Source organism: Anomaloglossus baeobatrachus, chromosome 1 (genome assembly GCF_048569485.1).
Source record: "Anomaloglossus baeobatrachus isolate aAnoBae1 chromosome 1, aAnoBae1.hap1, whole genome shotgun sequence".
Taxonomy (NCBI): domain Eukaryota; kingdom Metazoa; phylum Chordata; class Amphibia; order Anura; family Aromobatidae; genus Anomaloglossus; species Anomaloglossus baeobatrachus.
Window position 1 is genome coordinate 749,562,689 of NC_134353.1, and position 18,012 is coordinate 749,580,700.

The 18,012-nt window shown below is 46.9% G+C and overlaps 1 long non-coding RNA gene across 1 annotated transcript in view; it reads right to left on the reverse strand.

The window, feature by feature from the left end:
- LOC142299613 (uncharacterized) overlaps positions 1–18,012 on the reverse strand; it is a 43,372-nt gene that overhangs the window by 449 nt on the left and 24,911 nt on the right. Inside the window, exon 3 of the long non-coding RNA XR_012752658.1 lies at positions 1–669. This exon is cut by the window's left edge and continues 449 nt beyond it. This is a non-coding gene — a long non-coding RNA (uncharacterized LOC142299613). The remainder of the gene's footprint in view (positions 670–18,012) is intronic.

Genomic DNA, 18,012 nt, shown 5'->3' on the forward strand with positions numbered 1-18,012 from the left:
TGCTGAGTGGATGCCAGTGAACACTGGAATAAGTATAAAGACACCAGTAAAGGGCAATAGCCCAGCCAGTTAGGTAAACATACCCATGAAAGTGCACAATACAAACCTGAACAACAGCAGAGAGGACCCCCTGGAGAGAGAGCCCCGACGTATACGTTTCACGATCACAAATGTGGGATTATTTCATCAGGGGGAAGTGGAAGGCTATGAAGCAGCCATGTGTATTTATACATGGCGCTCGCACGCTCCAGCTGCTCCACCCCCACTGTGTCAGCGCGACTGGACCAATCGCGGCTGATACCCAGCGCTGTCAGCAGTCAACGCCCCTAGAAGGTAGCGCGCATGCGCGGGAAACGGGGACGCGTCACCCGGAAACCGCGCAGGCGATAATGACGCTGACAGAGCCGGGCCAGCAAGCCATTGATGCGGCTGCGCCGACGGGGGGAGGAGGAGCGGGAGCGACCATGAAAGACAGAGGATAAATAAGTATAGGCAGTGTGACACAGGTGGGTAAAACATATCATAACGCAAAATTTTCAGTGTTGCTTCAGATGTCCCAGCCGTGGCACACAGAGGAAGGTGATACGTATGTAATATCTCCATGTCCATCAATCAATGCCAAGAATGTGGTTCCAAAGGAGTGCCAGCAAAAAGGAAATATAAGTGAATCTGAAATTAAAAATATACAAAAAGTAAGATTAAAAACAAGGCACAAAAACCAGGGAGATAAAAGAAGAGGGCAATCATCGCAAGAAAGGCGCAAAACTCAGATGCTCATTAAGCCCCCTCGGGGATAATGTTCCCAAAGTATAAATCCAGCGTGTTTCACGCTGGGCAAGTATTTTGCGTACATTTCCACCCCTCGCCCAACCAATGTATGACATCAATGCCCCTGATTCTCAGGGACATTGGGTCACAATCATGAAAGGCATGAAAGTGGCGAGGATGGGTTTTTAGGGTGGACGTGTCAACCACTGTCCGGGCGGCAGCAATGTCTCTCACATGCTCCCTCACGCGTCTGCGCAGTTCCCTACTAGTAAGGCCCACATATATCATGTGGCACCCGCATGTGGCATAATATACCACATTGCTGGTACCACACGATACATAGTGGCGTATATCAAAACTGCGCAGACCATCAGCAGAGGTGAAGGAAGAAATGCGAAGAACATTGCTGCAGGCCAGACAGTGGCCACAAGGGAAACAGCCCCTAAGGGGAGTACCAAGATCCAAAAAGGTAGTAGGTCGGTTTGGAACATAATGGTTCCGTACAAGCAAGTCACGTAAATTACATGACCTGCGGGGCGTCATCAGGGGGCTTTTGGGTAGAAGGTCACATAGAGTAGAATCAGAAAGGAGAACATTCCAGTGCCTGCTCAAGATAGACCGCATATTGGACCACTCATGGTTGTAGTTAGAAATAAAACGAATTTGGCCAGGATCTGAGGAACAGCCGGATTTAGCCCCACTATAATATAATAGAGTAGATCGAGGAGTATGCTTCGCCTGTAGATAAGCCCGCTTAATGCTCCTATTACTGTAGCCCCGCTCCTGAAACCGAATTGTTAAATCTGCCGCCTGCTCCTCAAACAAAAGGTCAGATGAGCAGATATGTTTCATACGTAAAAATTGACCGGTGGGGATGGCCCGAATAGTGCACTGATCATGGGACGACGAGGCATGAAGGAGGGAGTTAACCGAGGTCGCCTTATGGTAAACATTGGTTTGAATCTTACTACCCTCACCAATTTGGATGATAATATCAAGGAAATCCAAACTCCTGCTATCATATCTATGGGTCAACTTGATACCAAAAGGATTCATGCCAATCCGTTCCATGAACTCATCGAGTTGCTCCGTCTTGCCCGTCCACAAAATAAACAAATCATCAATGTACCGCAGCCAGCACTGCACATGGGCATCGGCCGGCCCGCCCCCTTCGCACAGCAAACCCCTCTCCCAGAAATCTAGGAAGAGGTTTGCGTATGAAGGCGCGCAGGCCGCACCCATGGCAGTGCCGCACTGCTGTAAATAATGTACATCATTAAATAAAAAGAAATTATGGGTGAGGACAAAACGGAGCAACTCAAGGATTAGGTCACACATCGGGCCATCCCGACCGGAACTCAACAAAAAATGTTCAGCGGCCTTCAGGCCATCCTCGTGACGGATACAAGTGTAGAGGGCCTCAACGTCTGCCGTAACAAGTAGAGTGTTATTATCCACAAAGATGCCATCTATCCTCCTAAGAACGTCCGTCGTGTCACGGACATATGAGGGGAGCGTCTCAACCAAAGGTTTCAAATAATGATCTATAAATTGACATATCGGTTGACACAACCCCTCAATGCCGGACACGATAGGACGACCAGGAGGACAGAGGGCATCTTTGTGGATTTTGGGCAGTAAATAAAAAGTGGGTGTTTTAGGAAAATGTACCGTGAGTCCCTCTACTACCTGTTTACTGATGATACCTTGATCACAGGCCTTACCGAGGATGGCCTGAAGTTGAGCAGAAAAAGCAGAAGCGGGGCTACAGGGGAGCTTACAGTAAGTGGACTTATCACGTAACTGGCGGAGCGCCTCTTTCTCATACATAATGGCTGGCCAGATCACGATGTTTCCCCCTTTGTCCGCAGGCTTAATTACAATATCATCCAACTTATCCAGGGACTCGATTGCCAATCTCTCAGCATGAGTTAAGTTGTCATACCGACGTCTCCTGGATAGATGTTCAAAATCAGATATCACAAGTTTTGTGAATATCTCAACGGCCGGGCAAACGGACAAAAGGGGAAACCTCGTTGATCTGGGCATGGCACAAGATGGAAACTCACCCAAAGTGCTCGGTGCGGCTTCATCCAGCAGCTCCTTAAGATCCTGTATGGCCTGTTGTTCCCTCAAATCCAGTGGTCCAAAAAATTGTTGTGTGCGTCTGTTGTGTAATTTAGTGAGAATGACTTTCCGTGCAAAAATATATAAATCCTTTACCGCTGTAAAACAATGGAAGGCGTTAGATGGTGAAAAGGAAAGTCCCCTTGACAGCACATCAATTTGGGAAATGGAGAGGAGATGTTGACACAGATTAATTATCTGAGGTGTTCTGCGTTTATTCGCATTAGATGGTTGTTTTGACTTTAATCTGGTAATGATGCCACTGGAATGGCCAATCTCTGCATCAGATTCATCAGTTTCACTGGGGCCAGGAAAAGTACATCCATTGTCTGCACTCGTTCCCCTCGTCCTAGAGTATGATCGTGATCTTGATCGGCGTCCAAGAGTATTAGACCACCATTTATAGACACGATTTTGCTGAAAATCATTTTGATCACGTGAGAATTTTTTCATTTTCACGGTTTTGATATCTTTTTACCAGTGTAGCAAATCAGCTTCATTCTGAGCAGTGAATTTGGCCAGGGCTTCACTTGACATGTTCTCCTTAATGGTAGTGAATAGTTTTTCCATCTGTCTCCATTTCCAAAATTGAGGCTGTGTCAAGCTCGCTAAGAAGATTTAAAAATCCTCTCGAGCAGGCACTGGAAAACTCCTCCCAACGTGTTCTGATAGATTCGTTGTCTACCTGAAAGGATGGACACACTTGTACCCGCAAGCCCCGTGGAATAAGCCAATTTGCAAGTATTTGTTAAGGAATGCCCTGTTTTTTTTATCTCTATAGTTGTGTAAAAATAAATAAATTGGCATAGAGTTCCCCCATATTGTGATGCCCAGCACCTCTACGATGGACTCCTCACTAGAGCTGGGTTACACCTCCCAAAACCTTGAAAACACACATTTGCCAGAAGACTTGCCACATTCATCAGGGGGGCTTTAAACTAGAAGAGAAAGGGATGGGAATAAAAATGGCAGAAAAAAATATGCAGCTAAAGGATGAACTAACCAAGCATACTAGATGTGGTAAAGAGGACAGAGGACAGGAGACTCAGAAGGAATCTAGGAAAAGGGGAGCAAAAGATCACAAACTAAAATGTTTTTACACAAATGCACAAAGCATGGGAAACAAACAAGCAGAACTAGATAAAGAATATAATACAGAAAGAAAATTATGATGTCATTGGCATCACAGAAACCTGGTGGAGTGACACGATCGATTGGAACATACAGATGGAAGGATACAACTTATTCAAAAAGAATAGAACTAACAAAAGAGGAGGTGGAGTTGCATTGTATGTAAAAAAAGAACACATCTGAACAGAAATTAAAGTTTCAGAGAATGAGAATCTATTAGAAAATATTTGGTTAAGGATTCATGGAGTAAACAAGGAGAAGGATATGATAATAGGTATTTATTACAGACCACTGGGTCAATCAGAGGATATTTCACATCAAATGGCCACTTTCTCAACAAAACATGAAATAATGATCATGGGAGATTTCAACTACCCAGACATTCATTGGGAACCCTCACAGGTAAGAGTAAAGGCTCCATCCAATGTTTATCCTGCCTTGCAGACAACTTCATCTCCCAGCTGGTAGAAAAAAATACAGGGGAACAGCCATCTTGGACCTAGTCCTAACAAACAATGAGGATATGGTTAAGGGACTAAGGGTAGCAGGGACACTGGGACTCAGCGATCATGCTTTATTTGAATTTGGAGTTGCAAGAGGGGGAACACCTGAGAAGACACAGACTTCAAGGCTTGACTTTAGCAGAGCGGACTTCAAGGGCCTAAAGGCAAAGATTGGTAAAATTCCATGGCACCTAATTCTTAGGCACAAAACTGCACACGAAGGATGGGAAATATTCCGTAAGAAAATCTTTAATGCACAAGAACTAACAATACCGAAAAGCAAGAAAAATAGGAAAGTCCTAAAGAAACCAGGATGGATGAACAAAAAATTACATCACCTGCTTAAAAAGAAAAAAGAAACATACATCGAGTGGAAGAAGGGGATTATACCTAGGGAAGAAGACATGGCAGTTTGCAGACTCTGCAAGACTAGCGTCAAAGGAGCTAAGGCCGAACATGAATTGAGGCTTTCAAAAGAGGCCAAGTGTAAGGTAAAAGGATTTTGGGGGTATGTTAAAGGCAAAAGAAAAGTGAAGGAGACCATAGGAGTCCTGCAGAATCAAAAAGGTGAAACAGTCAACAAGGTGGAACAGCAGGTGGAGCTACTAAATTCGTATTTTGTATCTGTCTTCGCCCAAAAAATGAATGCAAGCATCAGCAATAATCATGATAGAAGTGATGGTCAGGAGTATTCCAAGTTGACAATAAGCAAAGAATTGATATGAGAATACTTAGCCAAGTTAAAGGAAACCAAGTCCCCAGGTCCAGACGATTTACACCCTAGAGTACTGAAAGAGATAGCTGAGGAAATAATAGTACCACTTGCATAATCTTCAATAAGTCATCGGAAACAGGAGAGGTCCCTCTAGATTGGAAAAGTGCAAATGTGGACCCTATCTATAAAAAGGGGAAAAAAGAAGATGCTGGGAATTAGGCCCATTTCACACGTCAGTGAAAAACACAGACGTTTTTCACTGGCGTGTAAAACACGCACATGTCCCTGCGTGTGCCGAAAATCACGGCACACGTGGGTTGTCTAAGTGCAATCCGGGCTCCGTTCTCCGTGGCCCGTGATTGCACTTAGAGATTCACTCACCTGCGCACGCTCCCGCTGTCCATGGTGCTGATCGCTCCCGCGACGCAGCATCCGGCCGGCGGTGACCCCTGCAGGAGCTGCTTCCGGGTCGGCTGTGTCGCGCATAATGAATATGCGCGACAGTAATCAGCCGGCACAGAAGGAGCAGGGAGAACGGGCTGCAGAGGACATCGCTGGACGCCGGGTGAGTTAAAATGTTTTTTTATTTTAAAAGTACGTTTTTTTCTGGCACGTGTTTCACGGACCACACCACTGCGTGGTCCGTGGAACATCAGTGATGCCAGAAAAAAATGGACATGTCTCCGTGCGGCAATCACGCACACGCGGGTACGCTGCACGGAGACACGTGCAGTGACAAATCACTGACGTGTGAGCAGACCCATTCATTATAATGGGTCTGCGTATGTCAGTGATTCTGGTACGTTTAAAAAAAAGCACAAACGTCCCAGAATCACTGACGTGTGAAAGGGGCCTAATAGGTCAGTAAGCCTGACCTCTATTGCAGGAAAAATCTTCGAGCAAATTGTCAAAGAACATTTACTTAGGTACCTGGATGAGAAGGCATTAATCAACCAAAGCCAGCATGGCTTTATGACCAATAAATCTTGTCAGACCAAGGTGCTTTCCTTCTACAACAAAGTCACTGAATGGTTGGACCAGGGGAATGCTGTGGATATAGTATACCTTGACTTCAGTAAGGCATTTGATAAAGTATCACATGACATCCTCATTGAAAAACTGATCAAGTATGGAATTGACAAAAAATCAGTTAGATGGATTCACAACTGGCCTAGGGCCGTTTCACACATCCGGCATTTCTCCAGATTACCGGATCCGGCACACTCCAGTATAGTGTTAATACTGTACAATGGCATCACAGCAAGCTCCAGTCACATGCTCCAGTCACATGAATGCATGTGACCGAAGATTGCCGCCATGCCATTGTACTGTATATACTGTACTGGAGTGTGCCGAATCTGGCAATCCGGCAAAATGCCGGATGTGTGAAACAGGCCTTAATGATCGGGCGCAACGAGTAATACTAAATGGATACACATCAACCTGGAGGAAAGTCAAAAGTGGGGTGCCGCAGTGCCAGTGCTGTTTAATATCTTTATAAATTATCTGGATAACGGAATTATTGGGAAACTCATAAAATTTGCAGATGATACTAAGATAGGAGGAGTAGCCAACAGTGGAGAGGAAAAAGAGTGTATTCAAAAGGATCTAGACACACTCGAACAATGTGCTAAGGAGAACAGAATGGTTTTTAACAGGGACAAAGGCAAAGTCCTACATCTGGGTAAAAGAAATTTAAAAAACATATTTAGTATGGGAGGAATAGAACTAGGTGATAGCACTGAGGAAAATGACTTGAGCATAATAGTGGATCCCAGATTCAACATGAGCCAACAATGCGGAGCTAAAAAGGCCAACAAAATTCTGGGATGTATCAAGTCAAGCATTGAATCTATATCAAGAGAGGTAGTTATTCCCCTATACTCTGCCCTCATGCAAACCATGTCATATGAAGAACGGCTAAAAGAACTAGGGATGTTTAGTTTTGAAAAAGAGAAGGCTGAGAGGAGACTTAATAGCGGTCTAAAAATATCTGAAAAGTAGTCACAGTACAGAGGAAACTACCCTATTCTCTTTAGCACAAGGAAGTACAAGAAGCAATGGGATGAAACTTAAAGGAAGGAGATTCAGATTAGACATTAGGAAAAAAATTTTGACAGTGAGGGCAGTCAGGGAGTGGAACAGGCTACCACGGGAGGTGGTGAGCTCTCCATCAATGGCAATCTTCAAGCGGAAACAGGATAAACATATAGCTGGGATGATTTAGGAAAGCCTGCACTCTCAGGGGGTTGGACCCGATGACCCTTGAGGTCCCTTCCAACTCTACCATTCTATGATTCTATGAGATAAAGCATACGGCTACAGGCTGTAGCCCCTAGCTATCTTGGCTGTGTATCAAAACAAGAGGGACCCCATGCGGCTTTATGCAGTTCCACCCAATTTTGATACCCAGCCATGATAGAGCTGACAGCTGGGGCTGGTATTCTTAGGCTGGAGAGACCCATGGTTATTGGGCCCGCAGCCTAAAAATAGCAGCCTGTAGCTGCCCAGAATTGTTGCATCCATTAGATACGACAATCTCGCCACTTTATCCAGCTTATCCCAATTACCCTGGTACAGTGGCAAGCGGGGTAATAAGGGGTAAATGATAGCTCACATCTGCCACTAAGCCCTAGATTAGAAATGGGAGGCGTCTATTAGACCCCTCTATTACTAATCTGTAAGCGAAAAGAAGTAAACACAAACACAGAGAAAAATCCTTTATTTGAAATCAAATACAAAAAAAACACCCTCTTTCACCCCCTTTATTAATCCTCAAAACACCCAGGTCTGACTTAATCCACACGAGGTCCCACGACCATTCTGGCTCTGCTATATACTAATCAGATAAAACATCAGATTGCACTCACACCAGTGTTAAACAATGGGCAGTGTTCATGCAATTTTTTTCTCATGCCAAATTGGCATGAAAAAAGAATCACAGGATGCCATGTTTGGCAGCGAGTCTCAGCTTACTCACACCCATACAAGTCTACGTGAAACATCGGACTGCACTGACGTCATTCGAGTGCAGTGCGATGTACGCACAGACAGGCAAAGGAGAAGATGGAGAAATCACTCTCTCCCTCTTCCGCAGCTGTGATCCAATCCGCAAACAGTGAGTGATTTTATATCTATCTTTGAAATTGCACTGCCTGTTAAGTCACACAAAAAAGTACACCACTTTTTTACTTTTGCTGGTATTGTTGGGTGAAAAATGTATCAATTCTAGTGGAAATGGTCATCAGAGCGTGTTACCTGACCCATGGTTAACAGAGGTAAAATGATGACCTTTGGGTTAGCTGGCTACGGTGACCTGTTAGACCATGCCAGGAGCATTGTCTAAAAGGCATTCTGTCAGTGTAACACTGACAGGTATAGTGTATTGCAATGCTTGTGCATGGTAATATATTAAAGCAGCAATCAGATTAATAAACGTTAATGTCCCATATGGCAACTTAATTAAAAAAGTTAAAAAAAATACCAATAAATATACATATTTATTTAAAAACAAAAAAAGGACGCATATTTGGTATTGCCACACCCGGAACAACGCAATCTATAAAACTGTCACACTAGTTAACCTCATCAGTGAACACTGTAAAAAAAAAGAAAAGTAGCAAACTTCTTTTCATCATGGAGCTAAAAAAAAAAAAGTGGAATAAAAAGTGATCAAAATAAAAATAGTATAAATAAAAACATCATCTTGTCCAACAAAGAGAAGCCCCAATACAGCTCCGTTAGCAAAAAATAAAACTATCGCTCTCAAACTTGAGCATTTGTTTGTATTTTGTAGAAGCGGCGAAACATTATAATAAAAACCCCAATAAAATGTGGTATTGTTGTATTCATAATGACACAAAGAATAAAGCTGTGTTATCACTTTCATGACACGGTGAAATGTATAAAAGAAAAAACTATTCCTGAAATGCTGTTTCTTGATTCTGCCTCATACAAAGCAACTAGAAAGCGATCAAAAAATATTGTGTGGCCCAAAATAGTGCCAATAAAGACTCCAACTCATCCTTCAAAAAAAAAAAAAAAAAAACAAGCCCTCACATGATTGTTGGCAGAAAAGTAAACTATAGTCTTCAAAATTTGGTGATGCAAAAAATCTTTTTCATAAGAAAAAAAAGGTGTAAAGGTAGCCAAACCTAAAGAAAACGCTATATAAGGCCCTGTGTGCACTTACCGTTTTTTGACGTGGATTTCCTGCGGTTTTGCTGCATGTTTCGCTGCATGTTATGTTCATAACATCTCTGCATTGATTCACCAGCAAATCCTATGGGAAAAAAAAATGCTATGCGCACTATGCGGATTTTGACAGCTGCATGTTTTGCTGCGGGATTCCTGCAGCAAAACAATTGCATGTCACTTCTTTCCGCACGTCGCTGCAGCATTTTACTCCATTGACTGCAATATAATCGGGAAATCCCGCAGGGAATAACGCAGGTAGCAAATTCGATGCGGTTCATTGCGTTTTCCTGCGTTATTCACTGCGGTATTTCGCAGTTTCGGGACATAATGTTCATCACTGCCTGCGGTTTGCAGGGAAGTGATGTCATTATGACAGGAAGAGGAAGCGGAGCAGAGAGTAAATACATATCACAGACATAGAACACACACATATCGCACTCACACACAGACACAGACATATAGAATACACATAGAAATCAAACGGACATATAAAAATAAAAAAACGTGGGCTCCGCCATATTTTTACCATCCAGCCGAGGTAAACACACAGCGGCGTCCCGGTATTCTCAGGCTAGGGAGGGGGAGGGCCATGGTTAATGCCCCCCTCCTTCCCGCAGCCGAGAATATCAGCCCGCACCTGCCCCGGGACTGTCACATCCATTATGCGGCAGCCCCGGAGTGTCCCAGCTCTTCCTGTTGCCGTGATGCGGTGGCAATCAGGGTAATAATGAGTTAATGGCAGTCCATCGCCGCCACTAAGTCCAGGCTTTAATCATGGCAGCGTCTATGAGACAGCTTTCATGATTAACCCGTAAGTAAAGTGAAAAAACACAAACACCGAAAAATCTTTTATTTTAAATAAAATACAATAAAGCCCCTCTTTCACCCCTTTATTAACCCCCCCAAACACACAGCTCTGACGTAATCCACGCACGTCCCTTGCATCCAGCCGCAACTGACACATACTGAATGCAGCCTCGTAACGAGCCTGCAGAGAGGTAACCACAGGTCATTTCTCACGGCCGGTAATGTGAACACACTACCGCCGGGAGAAATGCAGTGTGTTGATTGATCTATTCCCTATCTATCTATTTATCTATTTATCTACTATCTATCTTAGAAGGAAATTACTTTTTTTTTCTTTTCTTTCAATGTGCTTTATTGCATTGAATGCATTAAAACACATATACCAACCCGCGGCAAAACTGCGGTAAAAATATCGCAGCAAACCGCGACAAACCACATGCGGTTTTCGGGTGCGGTTTGCCGCGTTTTTTTTTACTGCGGGTGCGGTAATCTTCTGACCTGCGGAATTTTCTTAAGAAAATTCCGTTTTACAGTGCGCACAGGGCCTAAATCTGGAATCGCTGTAATCATACTGACATGAGAAATAAAGCCACCTAATCACTTTTACTGCAAGGAGAACAGCGTAATAAAGCCAGTTCTTCAACTGCTGTTGATTTGTTCTTTCTGCCTCCCACAGATCGCAGTAAGGCTTTTCTCACATTTATCCCGTGCTCTATAGTGAGCGCTTAAACCAGGGTTTACATGTAAATGTCTGAAAAATGTGATTTAAACAAAATTCCCAACAGAAAATTTATTGAAATGAGACAGAGGGATTCACTTTTAACTCCTGTCTGGCCTGTGGACCAGCAGTGTCTAGCTTTTTAAGTGCCTTTTTAGGTATGCACATAAGTGTAGTCATCAGCCGTTTGTTCACCTTTGGAGAGAAGGACACGGTGGAACAGAGGCTGAACAGAGTCCTGAGTAACTGCTGCCTCATTATAGTAAATAGATTCTTTGAGGGTTTCATTCAAATCATGTATTTTGGAGATGTAGATGAAACTCCAATGTAAGTGCTCAGCATAGAGCACAGGATAAATTTGAACTGATAAAAAATGTTCTCTACCACAAATTGCCATTAAATAGCATTTAACTCAATCCACAAAAAAAAACAAGTCCCCACTCAGATCCGTCATATCAAAGAATACAAAAAGTCCTGCACCATTAATCAGTTATATAATTTTGGTTCAGGGCAGAGAGACAGTATCTGAATTGAGGGATATAGTGGTGCTCAACCTCAAAAATTGCAGATTAAATCAAAAATAAAAAGAATGAAAAATGTGGCACTCATTGCCCCATAAAAAAACTTTATTAATTTCTCAGTAAGGGCATAGGTGCAGGTAGTTACTGGTGGTAGAAAGTGTAACATTATATCCCCCCAGCCTGTACCATATTGTAATCAGGCTCCAGCAGTAGCTATAGTCCTTGATCTGGTGGGGGGTTGCATGTATATTGTTCTCCTCGGCAGGGAGCTTCCCTAACACATATCTCTGGAGACTGTGTTCTAGAAACTTCTTTATAACTAGGAGCTACAAAGTAGCAAATGTTAAATGGGTGTGTGTGAGCACTTCTGCCCATCCAGGGGGTTGATCTAAGGGGATGTGGGAGATTTAGCCACATGTTTTGAGTTAGTTGATGCTTTGTTGGGTGCAGGGATAGGATCTGTGCTGAGGGAAGATCCTAGTGCCCGGTTATGGACTTTGGGACATTGAAGATCAGCTGCTACGTGGGATTTTGTTGTTCCAGTCACACTATCGCAAAGGTCCCCAACTCCAGTCCTCAAGGCCCACCAACAGTGCAGGTTTTTGGGATTTCCTTAGTATTGCACAGGTGTTAATGTAATTACCTGCCCAGGTGCTGGTTCCAACAGCAGTGCAATGCTAAGGAAATCCTGAAAACATGCACTGTTGGTGGGCCTTGAGGACTGGAGTTGGGGAACCCTGCACTATCGGATTTAAGGAACTCATCTAAGGACTGTTGTTGCATTTTCCTTGGCGTCGGATTGCTGGGTGGCGCCAACGGATCTGTTTTCTTTGTGTGGACTCATTGTGGACTCTAAAGAACCATTTGGATATTGGATGCTTTATGCTCCCTGCATCAATAAAACTCGTTGAATTCATCCTTGGCCTGGTGTCTCTGCCTGCTCTGTTGCATACCCCGTCACACAAAGGCTTTTGAAAAACCCTATGGTTTCCTCCCAAAAAAGAAATCCCGCAAAATTTGCACTTCAATTTGCATTTGTGTCCAGTACATTATAGTGCCCGTACATTGCACCCACCTCGTGCTTCTGGAAACCTGCATGCTGTAAATTAAGTGGGCTCTCCTCACTAAAACAATGGCAGACGTGGATACTAACTGTGGTTTATGCATACTGTGGTGCTCAGAAGGGTGGAGGTTATTTAGACTTGGGAGCACAGATTTTGCTGGATTTCTTTTTTTTGAGAAGGGAGCTATAGCATTTTTCCAGAACCTTTGTGTCATCTGTAATGTGGAAGCCCCCTATATTTCCGTTGACAGATGAAGGACCTGAGTGGGGACTTGTTTTGTTTTTTTTTTTGTGTAGTTGGAGTTGAAGTTTTTATTGCGAATTGTAACGCCTGGTCCCACCAGACCCCGGGGGGGGAGCTCTCCCTCACATCTGCCCGGTCCCAGCATGGCTCCCACATGCATTCCTGCCCCCACTCCCAGGCAGAGAAGGCCTTCCACTTACCGGCCCCATGGCTCTGCAGACGCTGCTCCCACTCCTAGGCCTGCTGCAGTTTCCTCCTCACACAGAATTGCTGTAGGTGATTCTAGGCTGCGTGCAAGGCCACGCCCCCTTTCTTAAAGTGGCATGCCCCAAATCCTGGAAGTGATCTCAGAGGTCACCTGCTGCCTAATAGGTATTTAAGTTCACTTCCCCCGGCAGCAGGCGCCCGAGCAACGCCTCTATTAGTGCATTGCCAGTGTCCTAATCTGTTTCTGCTATTGTTTATGATCCGTACAATTGTTACCTGATTCTAATCCTGTGTCTCACCATAGTGCCATCTAGACCATACCGGCTGTGGACGTCACCACCTACTCCTACCGTGGACGTCACCGTGCCATACCTGCCGTGGACACTATCTGTACCGTACCGGCTGTGGACGTCACCACCCATTCCTACCGTGGACGTCACCGTGCCATACCTGCCGTGGACACTATCTGTACCGTACCGGCTGTGGACGTCACCACCCATTCCTACCGTGGACGTCACCGTGCCATACCTGCCGTGGACACTATCTGTACTGGACCGGCTGTGGACGTCACCTGCTGTGAAACATCTCCGGTGCCACTTCCGTGTTCCGCCTGCCGCAGACATCGTACCCGAGCCACGCCTGGCCGTACAGAGACTCCTACCTCCGGTCCCTGGCTGCCGTGCATTTAGGCCTTCTGGGGAGGCGCCGCACAGTCCCTGTATAGGGGTTCGCTGCTGGCCGTCTTCTCAGGGGAGTCCGGTGCACGGTCCAGTGGGTCCACCTCCGGACGTTCGCCGCTCCTCGGTGAGCGTAACAGTTTGCTCGGGCCATGGACTCCGCCGGGATCACGGTTAACCCGCTGAATGACCTGCAACAGGAGCTCTCCCGCCAACGTGAGACCCAAGCAAGGTTCGTGGCTTACATAAAGTCTGTGGAATCCCGTCTAGCATCCATGCAAACCTCCGTATCCTCCGACAGCTCCCAGTTGAGTGAACTACTGCAGGAACTGTCCCGCCAGCATGAGGCCCAGAGACGCATGGCTGAAGACATGGCGGCCGTGGATTCCCGTCTAAATGCCCTGCAGAATCCGGCCTCCTCTACAACTCCCGACTCTGCAGGATTATCGACATACATGTCTCCTTCTCGCCTGGCCTCCCCACCCATGTATGGAGGGGATCCCCGTTTGTGTCGCGGTTTCTTAAACCAGTGCTCCCTGCACTTTGAGCTGTCGCCGCTGCAGCAAGCGACCGATCGCTCGAAAATCGCATTTATCATGTCTCATCTGACTGGTCAGGCTCTGGCTTGGATGAATCCGCTCTGGGAAAAGAATGACCCGACCGTCCAAGTCCTGTCCGTCTTTCTGACCACCTTCCGTAAGGTGTTCGATGAACCAGGCCGTCTCTCATCTACTGCCTCTTCACTCATGAGAATCCACCAGGGGAATCTCACCGTGGGACAGTATGCAATCGAGTTCCGCACTCTGTCCTCCGAGCTCAAGTGGAACAATGACGCCTTGGTAGCTGCCTTTTGGGAAGGGTTATCCGGAAAAATCAAGGATGAACTGGCCGGCCGGGATGTACCTACCACCCTGGAAGAGCTGATCTCTCTGGCTACCCGTATTGATCTCCGCTTCCAAGAGCGTGCCAGAGAGGTCACCCGGGCAAGAAGAACCCCGCGCCTTGCGCCCACCTTCCAAAGGCCGATGTTACCTTCCTCCACCAGGCCTACTGCTCCGCACGAGCCCATGGAGGTCGACCGCGTCACTGAGTCCAGACTGCGACAGAGGAATCGGAGAATGGCAGGAGAGTGCTTTTACTGCGGAAGTGCCAAACATCTGATTCAAGACTGTCCAGTAAAGCCGGGAAACTACAGAGCCTAGGGTCCATCGGAGAGGCCACCCTAGGTCACGCCAAGTCCTCTCCTTTTCTCCAGGTGCCCGTATCCCTGTCCTGCGGCTCCATCCGGTTGTCAGTACATGCGTTCCTGGATTCTGGCTCCGCCGGGAACTTTATTCAGCAGTCCGTGGTGGATCTACACCAGATTCCCGTCCGATGTCTTGCTACCCCCATCAGTCTGTCTTCCGTGGATGGAAAGCCGCTTTCCGAACCCATCCGGTTCATCACAGAGAACTGTACAATGCAAGTGGGGTTGCTACACTCTGAGACAATCGCCTTCCATGTGCTCCCTGGCATGGCTCATGCTCTTCTTCTGGGAATACCCTGGCTTCGGTCACACAAGCCTGTGCTCGACTGGGATTCCGGAGACATCCTGCAATGGGGTGCTTCTTGCCACAATCACTGCCTGACACCAGTGCATCCTCCGCACCCACCAGTCAAACCGGTCAACCTTCCCGGGTTACCTCCCGCCTACTGGTCCTTTTCCGATGTCTTTGACAAAAAGGAAGCTGAGACGTTGCCGCCACACAGACCCTACGATTGTCCCATCGACCTGCTCCCAGGTACAACCCCTCCTCGTGGGCGCATCTACCCACTGTCGCGAGAAGAGACCCAAGCCATGTCTGACTACATAAAGGAGAATTTAGCACGAGGCTTCATCCGAAAATCCTCCTCTCCCGCCGGAGCGGGATTCTTCTTTGTGGGAAAAAAGGATGGGGGTCTACGGCCCTGCATTGACTACCGCGGATTGAATAAGATCACGGTGAAAAACAGGTATCCGCTACCCCTTATACCAGAACTGTTTGACCGTTTCCGAGGTGCCAAGATCTTTTCCAAACTAGATCTCCGGGGTGCATACAATCTGGTTCGCATTCGGTCGGGAGACGAATGGAAGACCGCGTTCAACACTCGTGATGGGCACTATGAATACCGAGTGATGCCCTTCGGGCTCAGTAACGCACCGGCGGTCTTCCAGGAGTTTGTGAACGACGTCTTCCGTGATCTTCTCTACACCTGCGTAGTTGTGTATTTAGATGACATCCTTATCTTCTCTCCGGACTTGCATACCCATCGAAGACATGTCCGTCTGGTCCTGCGGAGATTGAGAGAGAATCGCCTTTACGCCAAACTCGAGAAATGCCTGTTTGAGCTGACCTCGTTACCCTTCCTTGGCCACATAGTCTCGGATACCGGCCTGAAGATGGATCCTGACAAGGTTTCAGCCGTACTGAAATGGCCCCGTCCGGAAGGGTTGAAGGCTATCCAGCGATTCCTGGGATTCGCCAACTATTACCGGCAATTCATTCCACATTTCTCATCTCTGGTGCGCCCCATATCCTCTCTCACTCGCAAAGGGGAGAACCCGAAGAAATGGACACCGGAAGCTGAAGAATCGTTCCTGTCCCTTAAACGTGCCTTTGCTTCTGCTCCAGCCTTACACAGACCCGACATCAACCAGCCGTTTATCCTTGAGGTAGATGCCTCCTCATCCGGAGCCGGTGCGGTCCTTACACAGAAAACGTCAGAGGGTAAGACCGTAACCTGCGGCTTCTTTTCTAAGGCTTTCTCCCCAGCAGAACGAAACTACTCAATCGGAGACCGTGAGTTGCTGGCAGTCAAGCTGGCTCTGGAGGAATGGCGATACCTGCTGGAAGGGTCATTGCATCCAGTTACCATCTATACTGACCACAAGAATCTGGCATATCTTCAGACAGCCCGCAGGCTAAACCCCCGACAGGCCCGATGGTCATTATTCTTTGCCCGCTTTGATTTCGTTCTGCATTTCCGTCCAGCCGAGAAGAACCTGAAAGCCGATGCGCTGTCTCGATCATTCCTGTCAGAGGACCAGGAGGATGAACCTCGGCACATCATAGAACCTTCCAAACTAATGGCGGCTCCAGTCGGCATGCATCACCTTCCTCCCGGTAAGACGTTTGTTGCTGAGGTCAATAGGGAACGTGTAGTCCGGTGGGGACACTCTTCCAGAATAGCAGGTCACGTGGGTCAAAAGAAATCTCTGCAATTGATATCCCGATATTACTGGTGGCCAGGGTTACGTCAAGACGTCCAGGACTTTTGTTCATCCTGTCCCTCCTGTGCCCGGAACAAGGTCCCGAAGACCCTTCCGGCGGGCCCTTTGCTTCCTTTACCTGTACCATCCGCTCCATGGCAACATATCGGCATGGATTTCATCACGGACCTGCCAAAATCGTCTGGCTGCACAGTCATCTGGGTGGTAGTGGACCGGTTCTCCAAGATGGCCCACTTCACACCACTCTCCGGGCTACCGTCCGCTCCGGTTCTTGCTGACTTCTTCATCCAACACATCTTCCGGCTTCATGGCTTGCCTCTCCATATCGTGTCCGACAGAGGGGTCCAGTTCACCGCTCGGTTCTGGAGAGCAGTCTGCAAGATGATGGATGTGGAATTGGACTTTTCTTCTGCCTACCACCCTCAGTCCAATGGGCAAGTGGAGCGCATTAACCAAATCCTGACTAACTATCTCCGCCACTTCGTGGACGAACACCACAGCGACTGGGTCAAACTGCTTCCGTGGGCCGAGTTCTCCTATAACAACCATGACAGTGAGTCCTCTGCTAAATCTCCGTTCCAGGTGGTGTATGGACAGCGACCCAAAGTGCCGTGTCCTGTGACAAGTTCCTCAGGCAACCCTGCAGCTGATGACCTCGTGAGGTCCTTCTCCGCCGTCTGGGCTGAGACCAAGTCGGCTCTGGAACGGGCCTCTGTCCGCATGAAGAAACACACCGACAAGAAACGTCTGGATGTTCCTTTCTTCCGACCCGGAGATAAAGTCTGGCTCTCGTCCAAGTATGTCCGCCTGAAACAGCCGTCTTACAAGCTGGGTCCCCGCTTCCTTGGTCCCTTTGAAGTGCTCCGACGGATCAATGAGGTGTCCTACAAGTTGAAGCTGCCGTCGACTCTTCGCATCCCGAACTCCTTCCATGTGTCCCTCCTCAAGCCGGTGGTCCTGAGTCGTTTCCATGGTGATCCTGGGGTCTCGCCTCCTCCTGTTGGTGATGATGACGTCTATGAGGTAAAAGCCATCCTTGCGGCTAAGGAGGTCCGAGGTAAAACCTATTATCTGGTGGACTGGA